This window comes from Onychomys torridus, chromosome 5, assembly GCF_903995425.1.
Source record: "Onychomys torridus chromosome 5, mOncTor1.1, whole genome shotgun sequence".
Lineage (NCBI taxonomy): Eukaryota > Metazoa > Chordata > Mammalia > Rodentia > Cricetidae > Onychomys > Onychomys torridus.
The window spans coordinates 30,492,031-30,518,291 of record NC_050447.1 but is presented as its reverse complement, the minus strand read 5'-3'; positions in this window follow the sequence as shown (position 1 = coordinate 30,518,291).

Sequence of the window (26,261 nt, the reverse complement as noted above, 5' to 3'; positions counted from 1 at the left end):
TCTCTGAATTTGTCAAATACGAATGGACAAGACATTTTTTTAGGTATTTATTGCTTGAATATATGGAATATAGTTATTGTACTTTTGTATATAGTTTTTCTTATATTAATTATAACTTTTTCCTTTTTTCTTTTATTAAAATAGAAAAGGGGAAATGTGGTGATATTTTATTTGTACTGAAATGTGATTTTATATGTATATTAATAAAGTTGCCTTGGGGTCAGAACAAACCATAGCAGAATCTGGGTGGTGGTGGCTCACGCCTTTAATCCCAGCACTTGGTAGGCAGAGCTAGGCAGATCTCTGTGTGTTCAAGGATACAGCCAACATGGAGACACATGCCTTTAATCTCAATACCAACCATAGAAGACCTGGAGGTCTGTACAGATAGGCAGTGAAGAGGAGGTCATGTGGTTGGGTTTACAACCAATGAGAAGGCAGAACAGGAAGTCTACATAAAAGACAGGACACGAGAAGTAGCTCTCTTGTGGAGAGGAAAGACAGAGCAGCAGTGAAGGGTAAGGTTTTCAGCTCTCAGCTATTGCTCTGACCTCTTGGCTTTTAACTCTGCAATTGGCTGTGTTTCTTATTTAACAAGACTGTTACATCTACATTGTTTCATATACTTAAGATAAAATATCTGAAACAAGGTGACTTTTTTTTTTTGCTTTTAGTGGGTTTTATTTGAATGGCATTAATATACAACTAGGAAAGACTTGTGTTTTAAACTATTAGATCATCTCATCCAAATATCTTCAATTATTTAACCCATTTCTTCAAGCAATTGTTAGTGGTTTTGAATGTAGTTGTTTTTATAGATTAAAATATTTAAAATTTTTATTTATTCTTCTCAGTTACAACTACAGGTTCCCCTCCTCCATCCTTGCAGACCCCCCCCCACCTCTCTTCTCCCTCAGGTCCACTCCCCACCTCTGTGATCTCCCCACAAAAAAAGAGCAGGCTTCCCAGGGACATCAGCTGAACTCAGCACAATTTATTGTAAGACTAGGCAACAAGGTGATTTTTAAATAATTTAAATTGAATTCTCAATTTCCAGAGTCTGTTAAACCCAAATTCAATGTGCTGGTGTAATTTTGGTTTTCTGGTGAACGGACACTTCACTGCCAGTAAAGGCTCCAAAGAGGGGGAACATTGTGTCCTTGTGTGGTGAAAGGAGAGGACCAAGAGAGTCAGACACTATGTGGACTTCTTTTAATAAAGACATTAACCTTACTCACAGAGAAGAGCCCTCTGGACCTAATCACATTTACAGACCCTACCATTACCATTACTACTTTTGCGTCAGCCATTGATTTTTGGCACTTGACGTTTGGATTGATCACATTCAAACATGGCTATGGTTTATGCTTTACCTTCAGGAAGTCACTACATGCCTTCTGCAATGGGAGTGTTACTGGTATTCCCTTATCCCTCTTATGCTAAGAAGAAATAAACAAATCAGTGACCCCAGACTGTATTCCCATTGTCCATTTCTTTGTTCTAAATGGAAACTAGTCAGCAAGATATAATTTTGCCTGTACCTTCATGTAGCACAGTGTTTCACACAGAGAATACACTTGTTAATAGTGGGGAAATTATTAAATATTCTAATTTAACTCTGTCCAAAGTATTCTTCTGCAATTTCTGCAGTTCTATGCAAGATAGAAAGGAGAGTCACAGTACTCTGAGACATTGTGCTCTCAGGCTTTGTTCCTTTCATAAAACTGATACTTCCCTATGACATCAGTCCTAGCTGTATCCCATTCTTGAAGAAGGGCTAATATGATGAACAACAACTCTAAGTTCAGAGTTGCCAAAATTGCCATTTTGACTTAGCAAACAGGATCACCAATGAAAGCAAAGGTGGAACTTACCCTACAGTTGGATTAGTTTTGCCAATTCCAAGACTAAGGAAGATCTTGAATAGGGTTCTGAGGCAGAGAGAAGGCTGGACAGTTAATAATATAGCAAGGAAAATTTATAAAGAGGGAGTATGTGGATGGAAGAGTTAAAAATAATAATTACTCGTATTTTTCTAAAATTCTAATTGTAGTATCACTATAAAATGTGATATTACAATAAAAATAATAATCATCAGTTTTCATTTTTCTAAAATTGTAATTATAGTTGGACAGAGAACTATAGATTTTCATTTTTTCTACATCATTCCAGATTTTCAGGCAGGCAAATGAAATATTTTCAAGTAGGTTATGTACATTTTAGAAGTCAGCATGTTTTCCATAATGCCAAATGCTGCCAAGAGGCTTGGGACAGTTTACTTGGGACCAAGGTTTCTCCTTTGGGTTTCTTTGGATCTCAGTTTTCCTTCTTCCACACAGGAATTATATGACTTGGAGAAAGTCCTTAATACTTCCCAGCCTTAATTCTGCTCACTATTCACCAAAAAACAAATAAACAAATGCATAAATGAACATACAAAGCAAAACAAATGTGGTTGCTAAGCTTAGAGTTTCAAGTCTGTCCTCAATAAAGCAAATATGGATTCAACATTCAGTCATTCTAAGACAAGTGTTAGGAATGAGTTCTCCTTTGTTATATCCCAACCTTTACACACACACACACACACACACACACACACACACACACACACACACTCACACATATTGTTAAACCATGCTGGGCCTTGAAATCCCTCTTATAGTAAAGTCAAACTAGGATCATTCATGTTTATGATTAAATTTTTTTTTCTCAAGGATTGAGTGGGCTATGTCCCACCTGTGACCTTATCTACAAATAGTTCTGTACCGCCTGTTCCAGGAAACGACAACCATGCCTTTGTTTTCAGAAGCTGTTATGACCACCTTGTAATGACTAACTTGTTCTGACTACTGTGCAATCATGTCTGTTTTAAGAGGTTATTACAGCCAACTTGTTGTGTTTATGTTCTGCATCTGTAACCCCATCTGTTTCCCTGACAAATCTTCCATTTGGTAACTCCCCACTTCTGAACTATAAAAAACCTTTTCTTACACATGTCCAAGGTTGATCTCTTGAACCCCACATTCAGGGAAAGACAGCCCATGTGCATGAATAGAAAAAGCTTGCTTTAATTAAGTTGGCCATGATGTCTTGGGTTGATGGTCTTTCTTTTATCTGTGGGATTAACAACAAACACACACACACACACACACACACACACACACACACACACACACACACACACACACACACAGAGAGAGAGAGAGAGAGAGAGAGAGAGAGAGAGAGAGAGAGAGAGATTACTCAAACAAGAGCTTCTTCAGCAAACTGAAATTATTCATGTACCCAGGAGGAAATCTATTCTTTAAACACTGTTGCTTTTTGGATCACATATTAGCGCAAATGCAAAGGGATGTGGATACATCTCATTCAACAGGTTTTTAATATAGACATATTTGTCATTCATGTTCTGGGTCAGTAGGTTCAGACAGACCCAACTCTTTACTGTCAATTGAACAGTAAAAAGATTATTTTATCAAGACAGAAAAGGACATATTGCATTGTATGAGCCAGACAGGAAATGCCATCTGTGGGTTTATTCTCATGGCCCTATCCTTTCAAAACATGCCTGAAAAAATGTGGGAAAAACCTTTGGATCTTCAAAAAACCTATTTCTTTTTCTGTCTGGGAATGCTGTTGACCCATGTTTCTCATGCTGCCTACTTGTAAGTGGAACTTGGTTCTAAGTTAAGACTAGTAATGATCTATGAGCAGAAACAATGACCACCCCACACCCAACCTCCTGTAAAACTAAGTGGCTCTCTAGTTTCCTAGCAGGTTGGAGACCACCAGTGTGGCCTGAGACCAAAGGGTAAGAGAGCCACCAGCTTCCTGTGGTTTGAGTCTCTGACTTTGGTGTTTTGAAGATCACTACTAAACAACCATTTCTACCTTATACCCCTGCAAGAAATAAACACTAACCCATTGGGGTTCTGAGCTTGTTGGCTGTAGCATTTATCTCCACCAAGAAATGGCAAACCTGGATCTTACCCAGTGATGACAGACAATAGACAATTGGCAAATTTTTCACAGAGTCAAGCTCATTTACACATAAAAATGGAGTTCATTTGTCTGCAGGTCTGGGTCTAGAAATGCAGAAGCAGAGTTCAGAACTCAAAAGCTCTGCCTGCAAAGACATCTGCTAGTGAACAAGACTTCCAGGGCCTCCTGGGGGCTGTCCAAACCTTGGTTAGACAGGAAATTTCCCAGGCCAAGTGCCCCCTGCTGTCGTAATTATTACTTCCAGAAAGCAGTAGTACCTCTACAGGAATATTTTTAGAGCAGCCTAATTTCTATAGCAGCTCTGTCTGAGTTCCCACACTCTGATGTGCTCACTGCCATTGATGCCTCTGCGACTTCATTTCCATTATTAATATTTACCACAATATGATTAGCCTAGTTCTGCCTTAGAGCTTATTATTAACTTTTCCACATAATAATGCTCAAGAAGGAAATATTTTTCTTCTGCCTTTTCTCAAAGACACCATGGGATTTGGATATAGAAGACTTTCTCCTTAGAGGATGCACCCTTGAGAGGAAGCTATGGGATCTCTTCCAATGGAAGCCTTCACTCTGTGGTTGGATTATGTATCATTTCATAGTATCTGATGCTAATGAATAACATTTCCAGTGACAATCTATTACAACTGTTTCATTCTCCTCTCATACTGTGAGCCTCTTAAGGGCAAAGGCTTAATAATATATATTTTTTTAATCTAGTGCCAGGGATTGAGCTTGATGCATCTTTTTAAAGATGTTTAAGACATGTTTAATTCTTTAACCCCTGCCTACTATTATGCTTTGCCCCAGGAAGTGAATATGTAGCCAGGAATCTTGCTTTTATGGAGCTAACAGGGCAATAGTTATCAAAGATCTGTTCCAACAGCCACATCATCACAGATGAGTTCAGTGATCTGGGAAAAAAAAGCATGTTTCAGTGAAGGCATCCTACTTTATCTTCTCCCAAATAGACCTTAGGAAAAAGCTTTGAGTGCATCTGTATTGGGGTAGTAATTTCAGGAAGAGCAATGAGAATGCAGAGAAGTGTGGCAGGAAATTGAGGAAAGCCAATAAAGGTGATAATAAAGAACAGATTAACGTTGTGGGAGACAGAAGTTCAGTCCTGCAGGGGCTAAGGAGAGTATCTGGAATATGCCTGAGAACTGCCCTACTGTTGGGCCTGACCCAACTGCTACAGCTCATTCATTGGAAAAGTCATTCCATTTGTTGACCTCCTCACATCCCAGCATGTCTTGTGTTGGTCAAGCAAGCTCTTCCAGCCACAGAAACAGCAATGAGAAAAATAGATGCAGAGGGTTTTCTGTGGGAGAATTCCAAGGTTATCTATGAGAAATGGAGACCATTTTCTGTGGTCAAAGTCCTTCTTGGTCCCATCACATGCCTAGAGAAAGAACATGATATTCATGAGAATGAATGTGGCCAGAAGCTGAAGATGTGATAAGCTTAATGAGGAGAGTAAAAATGAAAAGAGATTGAAGGTCTTATGGCCAACTTAGCCTTGTAGCCCTTGCTAACAGCAAGGGAAGAAAAGGAAGACACTGAAAGTCCCCAAGCACAAAGTGGGTCACATGGTATGAATAGTATTTGAAATTAGTATTGTTATGACCAGATGGGAGGCAAGTTAGTGTTGCATAGTCTGAGTAAGAAATTAGGGGAGCAGAACTTGATACCTCAGAGATGAATGCTGAGGAAGTAAAAGAGAACAGATTATGTCTGTGTAAGATGCTGAAAGACAAGAAAGGTCCCCAGTGTTTGGTGAATCAGAAAACCCTGGAAGAAACCAAACTGGATTGCTAATCAGGGTTTTGGTTCTATTTACCCTGAAAATGCAAGTTTTGAATTAACTAACAGGAAATATTTCAAGTAGGCAATTTGAATGACTTACTTGGTGTATACCAAACAGACCTATCTTTGAGAAATATGTGTGAGAGTTCCTTGTGCCCAGGTGACAGCAATGTGTCAAGGAAACCTCTCTTGGTCATGGGGAGTCCTAGTATGTAGCAAATAAGAAGGGCATATATTTTTTCATTCTTCTTGACTGTCTGTTTTATTTCTAATTTTGTCTGAACCCTTAGTGACAGGTCATAAGTGTTCAGAGAATCCATTCCTATAGTTCTCAAAGTAACTATTGTGGATCTAATTTTTTTTTTAATCAGATGCTGATAAATACAAATGGATGAGGATATGGGAAGGCAGTTAGCTGGATAGATGAACTGATAGATCCTTAATGCTAGGGCCTAGAAGATTGGTAAAGTCAATGCAAGAAAACAAGGATTAGAGGATGAATGCATGATCAATGGATACATTAAAGAATCTAGAGTAAGGTGTTTGACTGTTGCTCCATCTGTGTGTTCCTGCACTGAAAGCTTGATCAGAATATAAATTTCCTAATTGTCATGGAGGAAGACAGGCCTTTGACTGAATGCTCTCTTGACAGTGGGTGGGCTATTGAAGAAATTTCAAATTATTTTGAAATAGTGACTGATTTCAGTCCAATGATGCTGTACCCAGTATGAGCCTCCTCATCTGTAAACTAAGCCAGTGTTTCAAAGTCACCCTTCCTTGTAGTTAAAGTTTTCCTGCCTGGCCCAGTCAGGACAAATCTCTCTTACCTGCCAGTTCCACAGTCGCTCAAACCCAACCAAGTAAACACACAGAAACTTATACTGCTTACAAACTGTATGGCCGTGGCAGGCTTCTTGTTATCTACTTCTTCTATCTTAAATTAACCCATTTCTGTTAGTCTATACTTTGCCACATGGCTTGTGGCTTACCGGTGTCTTTACATGTTGCTTCTCATGGCAACGGCTGACAGTGTCTCTCCCCCAGCCTTCCACTTCCCAGAATTCTCTTCTCTCTTATCCTGCCTATACTTCCTGCCTGGCCACTGGCCAATCAGAATTTTATTTTCACAGAGCGATATCCACAGCACTCCCCCCACCCTTTTTTTAAGGAAGGTTTTAACTTTTACATAGTAAAATTACATATAACAAAACAAGAATTACAGTTACAATATTAAAGAATATATCCTATCTATTTTATATTTGTGAGTCCAAGGTTTTATATCTAACTTATCTTTTATCATAACTGAGAAAATTATAACTATCTAGTCTTTAACCACGTCAAAGACCTCAGAAGGATATAATATTACCTGAGAACCAGAAGAAGGATGCAAGCAACTTTCAGGAGTCTTGTAGGGTAGACAGAGACAGCTGACAGCTTGGACAGTCACCTAATGTTCCTTTGTAAAGTTGGGGCATTTGTCTTTAGCCCACAGGGCTAGAGTCTCTTGGTCACTTTTTTTTAGTGTCCTGTAGAATGTCTGGCAGTTTACTCTGTAAAGCAGGAACCTGATAGACCATTTTGTCAGGCAAAGTTCAGTGGTCACCTTTCTATGGGTCCTGCATGTCCAGTTGATCAAGCAGTCCAGGCAAGAACAGTTTCTTGCCCAAATGGCTATTTTTGCCAAGGTGAAGATAAATTCCATATGAAGTGTCTTCAATGCCCATCCTCCTCTCTGAAGTAAATTGGTGCTGCCAGGAGCAGACATGTCTCATTGTCCAGAAAGTGTAAATTTTGAAAGTACTTTAAATGCCATATTCTGTAGGTCTTTGAAGTATTTGAAGATTACCTATCTATCTGAAATATCTCTATGTATACCTAGAAGACTTAACTAACATGGCTACGAGTATGATTATCATAGATGACTAATTATTAATCTATTTTTAATTATCCATTTCAATTTTAAATGAGCTATACAAACATAATACCTTAAACATGAGTAGTTTTAAATATATACATAGTATATATTTAAATATATACACAGTATAACAAAATTAACTTTAAGTTTGTATCAATAGACTAAAATCTATACTAATGTAAAACATTTTAAACAAGTTGTTGCTCTTTAGAAGTAAATTCCTTAATCTACCTATTATATCTATATCACTTTTTGGAAGTTCTTTATCCATCCCAGAGGCAAGGCCAAGTCTGTAGACAGAGGTATCTGTAGAAGTGAGCAAAAGAATGTCATGAACCTGCTATAGCTACCTGTAGAAGAGAGTGAGCTATACACCCAAATGAGAATATTTAAACACTTCTTTTATATTCTAGAATTGCTCACCTGCAAATATTAAACAACTGTGCATTAAGTTTGTTCATTCATTTAATATATATTTATCGAGCACATACTGGGAACTTAGTGCTGAGAATTCCATAGAGATCCCTCCCTAACAGAAACTGCAGATGTCTTGAATTTACGAAGTATTATGACACTATAGAGGAAAATAGTTGAGTGTCCCTTGAGATGACACAACTGAATACTTATTGTACACTGGAAACAGAAAGACACACAACACACACACACACACACACACACAGAGAGAGAGAGAGAGAGAGAGAGAGAGAGAGAGAGAGAGAGAGAGAAGTGGGGGAGAGACGCTCCAAGATCAATACAAAGAGGAGTGTGCTCTATTCAGAGATGAGGCAAGAAGCTTGGAGGGCAGGAATAAGGGAGGCAGCAAGCAATCTGGCTGGAGAAACGAACAAGGGATACATGATTTCTGTACACACTGTTTTACATATTTCAAAATTTATTCATTGGCTGTAGATTAAATTGAAATTGATCTTATGGATTAAAATCTTGGTGGTCAGGGCATTCTTCTATAGAAAACTTGAAGATGATGTAGAAATTTCCTGACTCTGCATTTATTTGTTCTTGCAGTACATATTCCTGAGTGTGCAGTGTATGTTAGTTCATGGATAGGCTCCAGGGAAAGAGGATGGATGTTCTGGGCCAGCCAGAGAAGCAAGAGAAGCCCCATGTGTTGTCATGGTTTGTGCAGGGTGAACAAGTGTGGAATTTTGACCTAATGACACTCTCCTGAGCAAGTGACTTGCTATTTTCATCCATGAGGCATCACTATCTTTTCCAAAATGGGAACCCGGGTAGTCTTCATACCATGCAATCTATGTGGGACACTCCAGGGAACCACTTACTCAATGTAAATGTGTTCTCAATAAATGCTGGTTAATATTAACACAGATAATGGAAGTCTTTGAAGCACATAAACAGGGCTAGAGGCTGACAGCTACAGAAAGTTCTGTGATATCAGGAACAATGTTTGCAAGAGTCGAAGCAGCTGGGTGAGGTAGCACATGCTTATAATTTCAGTGCCTGTGAGGAGGAGGCAGAAGGATTGCAAGTTGGATGCCAACCTAGGCCACATGAGGAGAACCTGTATCAACAAACAAACAACTCAAACAAATAAAAAGTCATGCTTGTCCAAGAACGAAACTGACTGTTCTTGAGTTCACAGAGACTTTTAATCTTGCAAATGCTCCATCTGAATTTGGAAAGTAAATAAACAAAGAAACAAAACCCCTCTGTGTTAGTTTGGTAAGGGTAAGGTCTGGGATACATCTGCATTTTTCAAGTGTTATTTAATCTTTATGCCAGGGAAACTTAAGCTATAAGGACCACCTTAAATATAAGGAACACAATCTCTTGATATAAAAACGAGAAAAGCACAGTTGCACTGGATAGCCTGGTGGAGGCGATGAGATCCTGGGTATCAACCCTGCCTCTTCCCTCGGTGCCACCTCTCCACATCTTCATTGCAGCCATGAGGGAGAAGGCAGAGATAGTTCAGGCCCTATGACTGGTTGCTTCTCCCATCTGCATATCATAGGAACTTTAGATGCCTCAGTTCTACTTGGGTCTAAGTGTCAGCAAGAGGCCTGAGACAGCATCGGTGGGATGATCATGGGCTCCCCAGTGGCCCAATTGCACTTCCAGGCAGTGAATAGCTTCAGTCAAGCAAACTGTACTTGCTCTGTGCTGAATAATGAGTCCATGCTCTTCATCATTCCTGAATCATGCCCCTGTTCCCAAATGCATATGGATACCTCCCTCCATCCAAGGTATCTAAGTCAGGTAGATGACCTGAAAGCTGGGCTCTGCATCTTAGCCTGGATATATTCTAGATAGTAGGCTTAGGTCGAGGGATGCTTACATTTTTCTTGCTGGGAAATTTTGGCTTCGCTGGGAGTGTTTTCAGTTTGATCCTAAATATCACTATGATGAACTGATACTGCGGCTTTCTCTCCTGTCTTCCAGGATTATCCACCCACACCATATTTCAGTGAGCCCAAAGCTCTCTAAGAAGTCTGTATCTGTCTTGATGTTTGCCTTGCTAAACTTGGTCTCAGATGTCCCAGCAGAATGTACCTAAGTAGTATTTTCTTTTTTTTAGGATAAGGAATTACTAGGCAATGTCCTGCAGACAGGACAGAGGTAAGGAGTACAAGTTTTTGGAAGGACTTGGTACTAGGGTCCAAGTAGTGTCTGCTACTGTATACTATCTCCTCTCCAGACAAGTCTAGTAAGGGATTATGACAATTTAAATATAGTTATATTTCTTGTATTTAGATTAAAATGTCAGCTCAGATAGTGACTTACAATAGTTTGTGGTTTCTCTCTCTCTCTCTCTCTCTCTCTCTCTCTCTCTCTTTCTCTCTCTCTCTCTTTTTCTTTGAGAAAAAGTCTTGCTATATAGCTCAGGCTGGACTCAAATGGATAATCTTGCCTCAAGTTTCCCAGCTACTGCAATGATAAACACAAACCAACACACCCAGTTTTGTCATTCCATTTCTTTACTTATAAAACAGGACTAATATTTTAGCTACTGGCATGAAAAGCTATTAGGAGAAATAAATAATGCTTCATTTAAAACATTCAAATAGGTGCTGCATAAATGTGTACTTTTCTTTGTATTCTTTAGTGCTCTGCTTGAATTGATGAAGTGTGTGCACCTCTTTTGATTGTTCATTTGTTGTTCTTTCACCAACAATTGTCTAGATATCTTTTGATTGTTCATTTGTTATTAGTTCACCAACCATTGTCTTGTATCCCCAATATTGGAAGAGCCAAGCTAATGACAAGAGGTGAAGCCAGGTACCCTGGCCCTGCAGAGGATTTCAGCCATGGGTGTGTGGCTGTGGGAAAATGACTCAGGTGTCAGAGATCTCACTTGCTCTTTTAGTTTTATGACTTTCAGATTGTTCCCTCAAAATTGCACTTAATTTTAACTTCATTAACTTCCTGTTCTGTCACAACAGTTGAACAAGGATTTCTCCATGAGCAGTATTCAAATCAGCTTTTAATGAGCTATTTAATTAAAGGCTAATTGAGGTGAATTCATTAAAGATCTCTAAATTATGCTTATCAGGGTAGCTATGTTTTAAGATAAGTTTTAAATATTTGTTTTATATTGCATTGTTTGATCATAAAAGTATGTATAAAATTACTTTTAAAAATTGCTAATTAGAATGTGGGTAAATTTTTTTCTCCCTTCATACTTAAGTGGGACACTTAACTAATCGATTTAATGTATGTTCAGTGCTGGGATGAGGTGGTAAGAGATTGCTTGTGACTGTGGTTGAGATTGCTTATGACTAAGTTTGGTCCATGAACACCGCCAGGTCTCCTGAGATGAGGCATTGCTGGGCTGCCTTTGATTTAATGTTCCAGCTGCTGTGTAAACTGTAGCTCCTTAGAAACAGTTTTTACCAAACTCTGATGGATTTTGAGTTTTCAGTTGAGTTTGTGGGGAAAGAGAGGAAAGGACACTGCATCACTCTTATGAACAATGCCACTCAGGAAATTAATATGTGCGATAGAATATGTCCTCTAAAGACAGACATAACCAGCATATTACTAATCTACAGGGTCCGATGGTAGGGAGGCATGAAAGAGTAGCTCAACAAACATTCATTGGAACTTGCCAACATTCTTGGTGCTTGGTACTGAAAGCCCTATTGAGTTCGCTCCCTAGAAGAGAACAAATCTACATGGATTTATGATACTACATGGGACAATAGTTGAGAGTCCCCTGAGATGATACATATTAATACTTACTGTACACTAGACACACACACATACACACACACACACACACACACACACACACACACACACACACTGAAAAGGGTGGTGGTGGAGGTAGTAGTTGCCTCTTCTCTGTAATTTTCTTAAGGGCTCACAGGCCAATGTTTAAGCAGGGTTTGAAAATGTTAAATTATCAAAGTTACTGGTTTTAAAGTATGGGCCACTCTGAGTGCTGTGATAGACTCTTGTGCTGTCCTGTACTGTCTCTTCACTCATGCTCTGAAGGGGAAGAGGACATTAGACAATGTCTTAGCTGGGTAACTAGACTGCTGGAATATTCAGTGTCTGTGTTTAAGAAGCCCTTTGGTTACAAAGCTATGTCACTACGTCTTCAATGTTCAGCTGATTTCAGCCCATTGTGTGGGCCTTTTATCATCCCACATTCATACAAGAAAGGTGAGGGCCGAGTAATAAGGCAATCCAAGGGAAGAAGAGAATGGTTACACATTTACATAACTTTTATTGTAGTAGACTATCACAATTGTACCATTTCATCACCTTTCATTGTTCATCTTTTACTGTGCCTAAGTCTAAGTTAGATAATAGGTATATAGGGAAAATGTAATATATGGCTACCATAGACAGGTTCTCCTGCCACTCATGGTTTCTGACAGCCATGGGAAGTCTTGGAATGTGTCCTGTCAATAGTAGAGGACCACCACATCCTGTACTGTAATGAGTTTGTCCTTTAAGACCATATCCAGGCTGTTTGAGAATCTTGTCAGAGAAGTGCAGTATGATATTTAGAACCAGTTCTTTGAGGAATATGACTGTTAACATTGCTGGGATAAGTACATGCCTCCCAGCAGAAAGGTGGGGAGGTTATGCTTTATGGGAAAATCAAGAACCATTAGGAGGAAAACTATGATTAAGTTTAAACTTACATAAAATTCAGAAATTTCAGGACAAAGGCAGGTGGATCTATGGAGGAAATAAAAAAAAAGGAGGCATCCTTAGGGACAGGAAGAGAGGTAAATACAGAAGAAGGAAAGCAGTAGGTAAAATAACAATAAGGATGTCTGGAAAAGCCATGAGGAGTTATGTAAACTATTAAAAAACTTACTATATATGTAACTCCATGTATAAATATTATACTGTCTTAGTGAACTTTCCTTATCTGAGCTGATGCTTCTTCCTCCAAGAACCAATGCTTAGCTAACAAAAACCCCAGTATAACACATGAGAAGCCCTCCTTTGTGTTATTGACCAGGGTGGTCCACCAAACTCACAGAACATACAGCCTATGCTGTTGTCCTTGGTTATCACTCCCAGAGGTGGAATTTAATTAAGCCCTTACTACTTCTGATAACATGTGCTTCAGAAACAGTGCTCAGAGACCCCTGAGTTGGAACTGACCTGAATGGCCCATTCCTGAGGACTAGTCTTCACCTGGTACCATGTAAGTTTCCAAAAGAGAGAGGCTACCATCAGTCCTACTCAGCTTTGAAGCCTATGAACCACATCAATGACCAGAATTGCCTAATAACCCCAAGGGTGCTGTTGGGGCACACACATGTTGGCAGTAACTAACTACTCTCTAACTGGACTTAAGATCTGTTCACAAGGAGCAGATCATGCCTGTCACAATAAACCTAACTAACTACTCATTGCTAGTAAAGTCATTGTTATTGGAGAATGTCTTGGTCACTGTTCTGCTGTTGTGAAATGAGACCATGACCAAGGCAACTCTGATAAAAGAAGGGATTTAATTATATGGGCTTGCTTACATTTTCAGAGGTTAGTTTGTTAACAGCATGGTGGGGAGCGTGGCAGCATGCAACCAGATGTGATGCTGGACCTCCTGATCCTCAAGCAGAGAGAGAGAGAGAGAGAGAGAGAGAGAGAGAGAGAGAGAGAGAGAGAGAGAAAATGGGCTTGGCATGGGCTCTTAAATCTCAAAGCCCACCCCTGCCAGTGACAAACTTCCTCTCTTAAATCCACATCTCCTAATCCCTTTAATCCTTTCAAATAGTGCCACTCCCTGGTGACTAAGCATTAAAATACACGAGTTTATGGGGGCCATTATTATTCAAACCACCACAGGGGATAATCTACACCTGAAAATTTATTAAACCAGAATAATCTCTGTGATGGTTTGAATAAGAATACCTCTATAGATTCATACACTTGAATGTTTAAGCCACCAGGTAGTGGAATTCTTCAATTGGATTAGAAGGAATGGGAGTTTAGCTTTGTTGGAAAAAATGAATCACTAAGGGTAGGCTTAAAGGTTGCAGAAGCTCACACCAGGTACAAGTTCTCTCTGCTTCTGCATCAGGATGTAATTCTCAGCTACTTCTTCAGCACTACTCCTGCCTGGCACCATGTTCCTTGCCATAATGATAATAAACTAACGCTTTGAAAACGGAAGTAAGACCCCAATTAAACGCTTTCTTTTATAAAAGTTTCCTTGGTCATGGTTTCTCTTCACAACATTAGAACAGTGACTAAGACAAGCCTTAACAACAATCTGTAAACATTTGTCCTTATACACAATGATAACTGTAATCTTCACCCCTCATCAAGGACACTTCTCCTTGCAACAGACAGAGATCATTACAGAAAACTACAACCAATCAACATGCAGAATTGTGGAGCCCAGTCTATGAAAATACATCTACAAAGCACTTTCCCACCTAAGGCTCAGGGAATGTTGCAGAAGAAGAGACAGAAAGATTTAAGATCCAGGGGATCAAGGTATTTGCTGTGAGATTGTGTCTCCTAGTAATGTTAGAAGCTTCATCCATAAAGTCTCACAGACATTACTGTCCAAATGTAAGCTGAACAAGGATGACACCAATGTACAAGCCAAACTGGGCAGAAAAATCCCATGAGGCCTCAGTCCTACCAAAAAAAACCCATATACATTGAAAAATACTAGAAATGGGAAAGGTGACTTTCCCTAGGGAAGAGCACATCAACTGATTGTCCAGTGACAGTAAGTCCTGAAAACACAATTATAGGAAACATTATATGGTCTGATTGATTATATTTAGGAATACACATACATATATACATGCACGTATCTCTGTGTATGTGATGTGATATGATGTGTGTGTGTGTGTAATAGTAATTAGTTAAAAATAAAAAATAAAAAAGGAGGCCATGAGAGTTTGGAAGGGTATATGAGAGTCTTTGGAAAGAACAAAGAGACGGGATAAATGTAATAAAATTAAAATATCAAAAGTAAATACAAAATTGGCAGAAAATAGTTTTTATTTGTACTCTTTTTTTTTTCATTTTTCTTTATCAAGAAATTTTCTATTCATTCTACATACCATCCACAGATCCCACCTCCTATCTCCCCCTATATTCCAGCCCTCCCTCCCAAGCTATCCCACATCCCCACATCCCCCAACTGTAACTGTTTGTTTGGGGGACACCCAGGCAGGGGGATCAGGATCCATTCCTGGTGCATGGGCAGGCTTTCGGGAGTCTGGCTTAATACTTTGGTGTAGTGGGAAGGGGCTTGGACCTGCCTAGGATGAGTGTGCCAGGCTCTGCTGACTTCCCATGGGAGACCTTGATTTATTTGTACTCTCAGGTTGTTGTAGAACCATTAAAAGTCTACTTGCAGTAGTGGTGAGATTATTCAGCCAGTAGAAGCACTTTCCATGAAAGCCTGATGATCTGAGTTCAATTCCTGAGATCCATGTAAAGGGAGAAGGAGAGAATTGGTTCCCAAGAATTGTTCTCTGATCTCTGACCTTCCCATGTATGCTTGAGTCTCTTTTATATCTATCTACCATCTATCTATTTATCTATCTATCTATCTATCTATCTATCTATCTATCTATCTATCCATCCATCCATCCATCCATTCATCTACCTACCCACTTACCTATCTCTAGCTGTCTAGTACATACACAAATACAAAAATATAGCTTTCTGAAAGGACATACAAACCTACATACATGTAAACATGCATGTGTAAGTACACTTGATCAAAAGGCTTTAAGGGAATGACATGAAAGCTAAAAGTTTATAATTCTTAGCCCTTCAGGTAGTGAACAGTGATAAGGGTAAATGTCAATTTGAGTGTAGAAAACTATAAAAAAGATTAATTTGTCTATAGATGCCTGTGTTCTTTAGGCAAGAAGAAGGTCAGATAATTGGTTACCATGTATGGGAATAATGAAGATTAAAAAAGAAAAAAAAGGTCAAGAGAAATTTGAGGAATAAATACCACAAGGTTGTGCAATTTGAATGTAGAAAAGAAGGGAAAAGAGGGTCCTTGGGCCCAGATTTGGCCCTGAATATCTGAGTTGTTAGTGTTCCAACAGCAGGACAGGCAAGTCAGTTCATTCTTGGAGCTTTGTATGTATACTTCTTTTCCTGAGAGACTATATGCAACAGCAATAACAGGCTGGGGAAAACACTGACATTACTTCCTGTGTGCATGTTAAAGATGTGAAGCTATCCACCAGAAAATGACACTCTGGTGAATGGCTGCTCCTCAAGCAGGTGGGAGAACTTGGCAATTGTGGTAAGACCAAGAGCAATTCTTTTCTGCAGGCTAACTATCTGGATGGGTCAGTAGTGGGATAGAGGAGAGTGTTGTGATGTGGTGAGCAACTCTTCTGAGTAACGACACTGAGGGGTTGGGAAATAACTTTTTTAAAGGAGATTATTGATAGGAAATGATAGAGGCTGATTGGTGGACTTGTATATCATGACGCACATCTAGGGATGTAATTGAACAGTTCTGTGGATACCTGATTGTATTAACTTATCAATCACTTGTGCCTCTCTAAAAGGAAGTATCTCTCTTGTCTTATGCATCCAAGGGTGACTTGTGGTTGAGTTGGCTAAGAATGAAGAGAGATGGTGGCCAGTGATTCTGCTGCAGAAGATGAGAGCCCTTCTGACTGAGGCCCCACCTCAATAGCCACTGTGCTCTTTCTTCACACAGGCCATCCAGAGCACATCCGTGTTACCCACTGCACTGATCCTGAAGGCAATGGCCACTGCCATATGTGTTTCATACATGCCACCATTACCTTCCTGATGAACAGCCTAGGGAAATTATCCAGTTGTTTCTCAGTTCCAGGGCTGGTGTTTGGTTTTAGATTTGTGTTGACTGTTGATACTTATTTTCTGTGTAAATATAATTAATCATTTGTATTCAAAAAAGAATGGACAGATATGAGAGTTGGACCCATTTCTTGGCAAGATTTGTCTATCAGCTATGTTGAGGAGTTGAAGAATTCCTGGATGGATTTTGAAATGAAGAGTGTAAAAACTTTATCATAAATGGAAATAAAAATTAAATACAAATTATTACTGTGAAAGAGGCTGGCTGGCTGAAGGTTCAAGTATTGTCTGGAATAATTTTGGATATGTGTTCTCCTGAGATTCAGACCAGCACCCATATCAGTATAAATACTATGGTTAATGTCACAAGCTCAATTAAGTAAAACTATTTTGTTAAAAAAAAAAATCAATGTGAATTTACATACTGAGATGGTCAAATCAGGGAGATTTGTTGAGAAGAGAGTGGGTAAAAGTGGAAGAATTGACAAATAAGACCATCAAAGCCATCATTCCTAGTAAGACATGCTACATTGTGAGCTCAGGTCCTTGTCTTTGTGACCTTCTTACTTAATGCATGTATAATACACATGGTAATTTCACACAGAATAAAAGGCTCTTCATGGCCCTATATCCACAGTTTATATCAGGAATTATCTTCTATAGGGGACAGACAGAAATATGGATGATCAGCCTCATTTTATCACCTTGAGAACAAAATGAAGGTTCTTACAATGATCATCAAGCCAACTTCTTTCTTGCTGTACATTTTACACACACACACACACACACACACACACACACACACTCACACACACATTCACACATTTATCTATTCAGTTACTCTTTCTTTTAGTGTATAAATGGCTTTCTGCTTTCCATCCCAACACTATGCCCATGATGTTCTCTCCTTTATAATTTCCCTTACATTCTCCCACGCCCCCCCCTCTCTTCCCTACCCACTTTGAGACATGGTCATACTGTGTAATCCTGGATAGTCTCTAAACTGGGATTTTCCTGTTTTCATCTCCCAAATGATGGTTTAATGGTTTTACAGCCATCACCATGCCCAGACCATTTGATTCTCTTGGTTGGACACTGCAACAATTTCTAACTGGCTTCACCACATCTATTTTTGCCACCCTAATGTATTCTCCATACTTTCTTCAAAGCATTGGTTTTAAAAGCAGGTTTAAAAGCCTAATGACTGGTTTATTACCCATGAATGTCTCTTGAGCACTTAGACTAGAGGATCCAACCACATTGACCCTTACAGAGACTTGCAGACAAAGCATGTCTTTCTAGAATTCATATGCCAAATCTACCTCCCAAATCCCCACATATAACTGCACTTGAAAACAGAATTGTCTGAAAGGCAGATAAGTTAAAGTTGGGTAAAGTAAAATTAGGGTAGGTCTCAATCCAATATGAACAACATCTTTATGAGAAGAGAAAATTTAGACACAGAGGAAAGGCTAACCAAAGATGCATAGAGATGGATGTCTTCAAGCTTAAGAGAGGACCTCAGGATAACATAATGCTGTCAACACCTTGACTTGGGATTTCTACCATGTAGAGTTGTGAGAAAATAAATCTCTCTTTTCTGAGCCAGCTAGTCTCTGGTATAGTGTCTCAGGAGATACATGTCTCATGTTCCTCAGATATGTCAAATCCTGCCTGAGTAGGAATCCCATGGTTCCTGGAGTGTTGTCCCTCACTCTATGTGTCCAGGACCTTCTTACTTCTCTAGTGTCACTACAATGTTAACTTTTCAAGAATGCTTCCCTAACCTTGAACTGAGTGTAGTCCTCTCTTCTAGTCTCCCTCTCTCTCACACAATGCCTACTCATTTTCATTTTTTGCAATCTCCATAGCTATGTGCTAATTCAGATCTTCCTATGGTGTGTATGATGTGAGGCCACAGCTTTTCAACTTTGTTTGTTTCTATTGATTATGGGTTTATTTCAGTGCCTGACACATTGTAGATAGTCCCTTGACTTGTTGAAAGAACAAAGAGAGGACATAGTATTTATGTAGTTCTGTGTCAGCCATTGGCCTGGAGTGAGTGAGACAAATGAAGGTGGGTAAGTGAGAATTGGTCTCCTGTGACTTTGTAGGTAGACTGACGGAAATGACTAAATATGATAAAGTACAATGAGAATGACCTCGGAGGAAAGACCCTGGATTTTACCAAGGAAGACACTTTCACTTTCATCTGTCTTTATGTGCCAGAGAGTTTCTGCATTGAAAGAGTCCACCTTATGGACTTGTTTCTGATGAATGCAGATTGGTGAAAGAGTATGTCTCTTGACAAGCTGCCTTTCCATAGAGAAACATTTTAATTGGAGATTGCTAGGAATGCATTTGTGTGCCCCACACCTTTCATGGAGCATCTTGGAGATTCTAATTTCCAGAGTTCTCACCAGTAGAAGTGGCACAAAATAGAGAATCTGGCTTGTTGTAGTCAGAGTTGAGGAGAAAGAAATAGGAGGCCAGAGAAAATTTACTTGCCCCAGGAGCAGATAGATTTGAAAGAACTGACAGGTGATACATTTGCATTTTTGTGGGAGTGGATAGGGGAAAAGGAGATGGCTCTACATGAGACTGTCCTCATCATTTTCTCCTAAACCTCCCTCCAATTTGTCTCGCTGATTCTAGAAGTAACTCCCTTGAATAATCTAGGAAGGGAAATAATCAGCTCTCTGGTTATATTGGTTTTACTTGTTTCTTTGAAAAAAATGACAAAACCCACCGATGAAATCCTAGAGTGCATTAGAGTATCGTTTCCTTTCTCCTTAAATCAAAGCCATTTTATTTCCTTCAATCTAACCAGGCTTCAGGAAATGGCATTTTTTTCCTTCCCCTTGCTTTCACATAGTCATATAGCTTTGCTGAGAAAAACCCAGGCAGTGTGTTTTTTGGGTGAGTTTTACACAGCCTCTGCCAACTGCTCACCAGAGATGGACTTGAATTAGCATCATTCACCATCAGATGGGAAACTGCCACCCAAGGGAGAGCCATGGCACCATGAAAACACAAATTTCTGGGGGATGCATATGAACACAAACATTACTGCACATGTAGGCCTTAATTGAATAGTAAAACAATTAGGTTTTAATACTTTTGAAATAACAGAGGGAAGCTCTTTTATTGGATGACTGGGAAGAAACAGCCATATGCAGCTTCATTTTTAATAACATTGAGTTGTGTTCATGGTTAAGTTTATTAAAACATGAAAGTAGAGCATAACAGGACACCAAAATGCCATTCTACAGATTATTGGCGAGCCACTCTTGCTCCTGTTCTACTCTCAAATGTAAAACACAGTCTAGAAATGTGTAAACAGATAGGGAGGCACACTTGTGTGCTCTAAGCTATTCTGGCCTCACAAAACCGTGCACCCAAGGGCTTGTAATTGCCAAAGAAAACAGATTTTAACATAGTCTGTGACTTGATTGATCTGTCTTTTAGGCAGTTTACTGATATAGGTACTGTTTGCATCTCAGGAGAACATGTATGAAAATTGTCCCAAACAGACACTTGAGCCTCCAGGCAGCCAGCCTCTTTCACAGTAACAATCTATAATTCATTATTTTTTACATTTATGAGAAAGGTCTTTATACTCATCATTTCAAAAAAATCCATTCAGGAATCTTCAACTCCTCAACACAGCTGATAGATAAATCTCTCCAAGAAATGGGTCCATCTCTCATCTCTCTTCATTCTTAGCCCACGAACCCCCAAGTCCCAGCCAACGTCACTCTCTGGCTTGTACTTGTTTTATAACTTCACAACTTAAAGTATTTTCACCTGTGCTCAATTCTTCCTCTTCTTCTTCATAGTTCTTCCTTATTCTCACAGTTTCTGTTCAGAAACAACCTTTCTTTTAGAAATCCCCAATTGAGATAATTTGTACCCTTCTTGAACCTCAGTTTATTTCTTTCTACATCTCTGATGGCTTCTGTATGCAATCTTTCTTCCTCCATGGACTGTGTTGTAAGAAAAGAAAGTCTTGGCTTATGTATCTGATATGCCATAGATATTCACCAAGATTCATGACTGTAAAACACAAATAGTGACAGACCAGTGCACACTGCTCTTTGGAAGCATCAAACACTATGCAAGTGAAGGAGACACTGGGCAGATGTCAGGACCCTGTGGGTAGTTTCATCATTATCCACATCTAATTTGCAGATTTTAGTCATGATATGGTCAAAGGACAACATGAAGAAGGCCATTTTATTTATATTTATTTTTATCTGACATTGAGGGGAAAAACCTAGTAATGAATTGAATGATTCTTAAAAACAAAACAAAACAAAACACTTGAAAGTCTCAGAAGCCAATGAGTTTACATTTCTAAAGTTTTTCTTCTATCTGGAAATATTTTCATAAAAATTCAAGTACATTTGTCTTTATTTTAAAGTCATTTGCTTTTTTAAAAAAATTTATTTAAGATCAAAACTTACATTGTATTTATTCTGGTCATTAAATTGAGTTCAATGCACATACAGAATCAGAATAAAAGCTACATCACATTTTGACTACTTGATGATGTCATTTAAGCATGTGTCTGATGATGACAGCTGTAGACTTGTCGTGACAACACACTGGAGCCTGCTCTTAGTTCAGTAAAATGGAGAGTTGTACATTTAGGTTTGTACTTGATGATGGACAAATCATGAGCTATGTGGACCTTGGTTTTCTTTTTTGTTGTTTCTGGTGTGGTGGAGGTGATGGTGTGTTCCTGTGTGAACATTCATGCATATGTGTGCATAAATAGAGGTCATAGGTCAATTTGGGATGTCTTCCTCAATCAATCTTCAACTTATTTTTTGAGATATGGCCTTTCATTGAACCTGGAGCTCACTAATTTGGCTAGACTGGCCAGCCACCAAGCTCCAGAGATCTTTCTGTCTTTACCTTTACAGATCTAGGATTGCAGGAATGCCCTGTCATATCTAACTTTATTTTTCAGTGTGAGTGTTGCTATCTGAACTCATATATTCTTGTCTATATGGCAAGCACGTTACCAACTGAACCATCTTTGAAGCCCTGGCTGTTTGTTTATCTGACGACTGATGGTAAATGAGATGACATTCAGTCTCAATTACAAATCTTAGGTCTTTTTATTTCTCCCCAAATCTACTGTTAATGCATGTATAACATTTTAATAAGGACATGTTTTTCTTTTGGTTGTCTCTCTCACCTTATGTACTTTATAAATTGGAATCACTTGTTGAAATGGTGATCATAAAAGTATCTGAAGTTCTACTGCATTTCCACATTGAAGAAATTGGTAGTTCTATATAAAAGAGTGAACCAGTTTAATTAATATATATTTACTTCCCCAAGTATTCTGCAGGCCATTATGATAACTTGAGTTATTGTTAAGATTTCTGAAGCATTTCATGAAGGAGTAGGCTCAATAATCAAGAAAGACACATTTGCAACTGTACGGTTTAGGAAAACAATGCTCCTTCCTCACTATGGACAGATAATGCCATATGAGCAATTGTAACAATTAAATTTTAATTGTATTTGGAATTCTCCATTTTCACCTCCCATGAAGTTAATGCAGAGATTTGAGAACACAGACACTAATGGCTTGTTACTCTGTAGAAATTCAGGGCATGCAATGTCATAGACTGAGTCCATATATTGGCCTTTCAGTCTGCCACTCTCTGGGATTTATGCACCAGCCACCTGCCATGTAGACAACAGTGGGCCATTATGGTACTAAAGTTCAGCCGCTGTCAGAGCCAAAGTAAAGAAAAGCAACTGTGTTTATTTTAAATACACGATCAATCATAACCCTGTGAATAGCTACTTTTCTATTAATGCCTTCATATATCATCTAAAGCCCTCTGGCTTCTATATAACTCCTTTTTTTTTTTTTTTTTGGTCAGGTTTCTTGTCTTCCAGGCTTTGGTTTCATTCAGGGATAATGTAGGACTGCTTCTCCAAACAAGCCTTTGCTCTATATTCTCTTTTTAAGACTGGCGTTAGCAAGAGAACCCTTTTCTATAAATAATGCAGATGGAGAGCTGGCGTGTAAGCCTTCAAGCCACAAAGGATTTGTGAGCAGGGGAAATAGATGGCTTCTGAGGAAGGAGCCAAGGGTCTGCATGGCAGTGACTTTGCCATGTAGTATCTATGCAAGCATAGGTCATTCATTTTTTTTTTTTCTTGATGTCTTCTTCAGCTGTAAGCAGAAACTATGGAAGACTGCAGGTGATGACCCAAGTATTTGCATGTAGAGTGGTTTGTGAGTTCAGTCTGTTGACATGACTTCTTACTCCCTCTGAGTGAACTCTATGCAAATATTTTATTTTAAGTGGGTCATTGACTGAATGACATCCTCAGGTAAGTGCACAGTAGGGTAAAGAGGTAAAAACTTGTGTCAAGACCCAATGACAACAGTTTAAATGGGTGATTAGTGTTGAGGACTTGGGTTAGGAAGGTAAGGGAGTATATGACTTGGTTGTGGATGTAACTATGTAGTAGAGAGTCTGTTTGCCAGGCAGATCCCTGGGTTTCATCCCCAGCACCACAATAAAAATAAATCCAACAGCTGCCTTAAAGTACAGATAATTCCAACAGCTTGCCTTTCCTATTTCTGGGATAAATCCAAGAAAGGGCAGTCCATTGTTTAAGGGTTATTTTAGGATCCAACTATGCAGCTACTCACAGTCTGGTTGCTTTACAGTTTCTGAAATTTGGCTGAAGCTCTCTAAGCGTGAAAATGTGGATGGGGATTCCAGAGCATTCCACAGTAGTAAAGGAAATTTCTAACACGCAATATCCAAGTCTGTTCTCATGGGAGATGATAAGTACTTGATCATAACCCTGAACCAATAACACTATCTCATTATTATCCATACTACCTACATTCAAGAGGAAAAAAGAGAAGGTACCACCACCGATAAACTATCTCCCCTGCAGCAGGTATTGGATATCTTTATTTTACCTTCCTGATACCTAGTCTAGGATCGAGTACAGAGGAAACTGTCAGGAAATATCTGTTAGAAGTATTAATGAATTGTTACCTCTTTCCCATATGCATCACATTATATGTTTTTCAAATAAAGTAGATCAGTTTATAGGGAGAGGCAGCCATTTTGTTTGCTCTTATAAAAATCCTATGGCTATAGAATATGTTTGAAGAATTTTTGTCAGTAACATTCAGAAGTAAAATTTATTTTCTTCTGACAGAAGTGTTCTAAGCTGCAAAGTCAGTAGTTTTTGGAGATCCCTCTTTCTGCAAAAAGTTAGAATGTCAACCATTGGCAGACAGGACAACAGCACTAGTAAGAGTGTATGGCTTTTCACCATGAGCCTGGTTTGCTCAATGCATTTGAAGCTAAGTTGCAACAGCTACACATCTGTATAAAACACTGGAATGATTTTAATGTTGTTGATGCTATAAATTGCCAACATTTTGTACTTATAAATAGACTGCAGAAAAAGGAAGCTTCCACATGGTGTAATGTTAATATCCTTGTATCAGTAAGTTTTCATAAGGCACCTAGACAGTTGCTTAACTGAATGAAATCTTTGAGTTGATTTTCCATTTCTCACAAGTTGGAGACAGTTTATTAGGGCTATACTGGTCTTTTCCATTTTATGGTAAACCAAGGCTCTCAGGCTGACCCAGATGCCACTTTTAGAGTGATCCATATCTTATAGAGTCTATGTCAGTGAAGAATCTAGAAATTACCCTTGAATAACTTCAGATTCGACCTCCCTAGACACATAACCATAGAAACAGATGCAGGACCTGTGGAATGTGTTATGCTTCCTCCCCCTAACACGCTTAGCAGGAAGAGAAGTGGACATAGCCTCAAACATGGCTAGTTTGCAACAGGAGCCTTCTCACTCATCCTGAAGCCATTTAGAAGAGGAGCAGAAGGTGGCTCATGGTGGAAAAGGAAGGTCCATTGTTTCTCTAGTGACAGCATGCTCACTGATCCAGGCAGACACTAACTTGGAAAGACAATAATGAATTGAAGGAAAGGAATTTCTGAGGACCAGATATAACTTAGTGAATATCATAAATGTGTACTTTCTAATTGACATGTTTAGTGCCTTTCAGAGTTCACTGGTAAAATCAAGAGTAATTTTCTGTCTTATTGAGTCCCATCAGCCTGAAAAATCCTCCACAAAAAGATTGAATTTTTTCCTTGGCTACCACCAAATGACATTTTAGACATTCAACCGCTGTCCTTATTGGCCAAGGAATTCTTAGCAGGAAATTAGACAGGATTAAGGAAGGCTAGTCTGTGTGTAAGAGGAAGAGAACCTAGAGAAAAACTCCATTTGTTTGTATTGTTTAATCTTAACAGGAAATTAAAGAGGATTAAGTTCTCTCTCTCTCTCTCTCTCTCTCTCTCTCTCTCTCTCTCTGTGTGTGTGTGTGTGTGTGTGTGTGTGTGTGTGTGTGTGTGTGCGCTTGTGTGTGCTTCAGCCCTTGATACTTCTTCAGTGAGACCATGTGTCATACTGCTTGGATTCTTGTCCGTGTTCTCTCTACTCCCTCCCTATCATCATCTAACTATATAAACTGGCTCTGAGCACTGAAGGATGAGAACATGGTGATTAAGTAAGGAGGTCATTTCAGTTGACCTGTGTTCTGAAATTCATGGAGTTTGGTTAAAAGAGGACTAACTTTCACAAAGCTAACTCTGGGGCTGAAGATTTAAGTCAGGGGTAAAGAGCTTGCCTAGCATGTGCAAGGGCTTGGTTAAGATCTCCAGTAATACACACACTCACACACACATTCAAACTCTCACCCCTTCTACATATACCCCCTCACACACACTAGGACACACCCTGTACACACTCATCCCCACACACATAACCTGCGCACCCCCCCCACACACACATACAAACACACACCTCATATACAAACTCACCTATGGTGATATATTGTGTCCCCCAATATACTGTGTACCATAATAAAGCTTATCTGAGGACCAGAGGAAAAAGCCAGCCACTATATTAAACATAGAAGTCAGGCAATGGTAGCATACACCTTTAATCCTTGCATTTGGGAGGCAGAGATCCATCTGGATCTCTATGAGTTCAAGGCCAGAACAGAGCCAGCCATGGTGATACACGCCTTTAATCCCAACACTAACCATAGCGTTCTGGAGGTTTGTACAGACAGACAGGAAGTGATATAGCTGTGCAGAAAGAGGAAGTGAGATGCAGAACAGAAAAGCATATAGGGTGGGTATACAGGAAGTAGGTCTGACTGAGG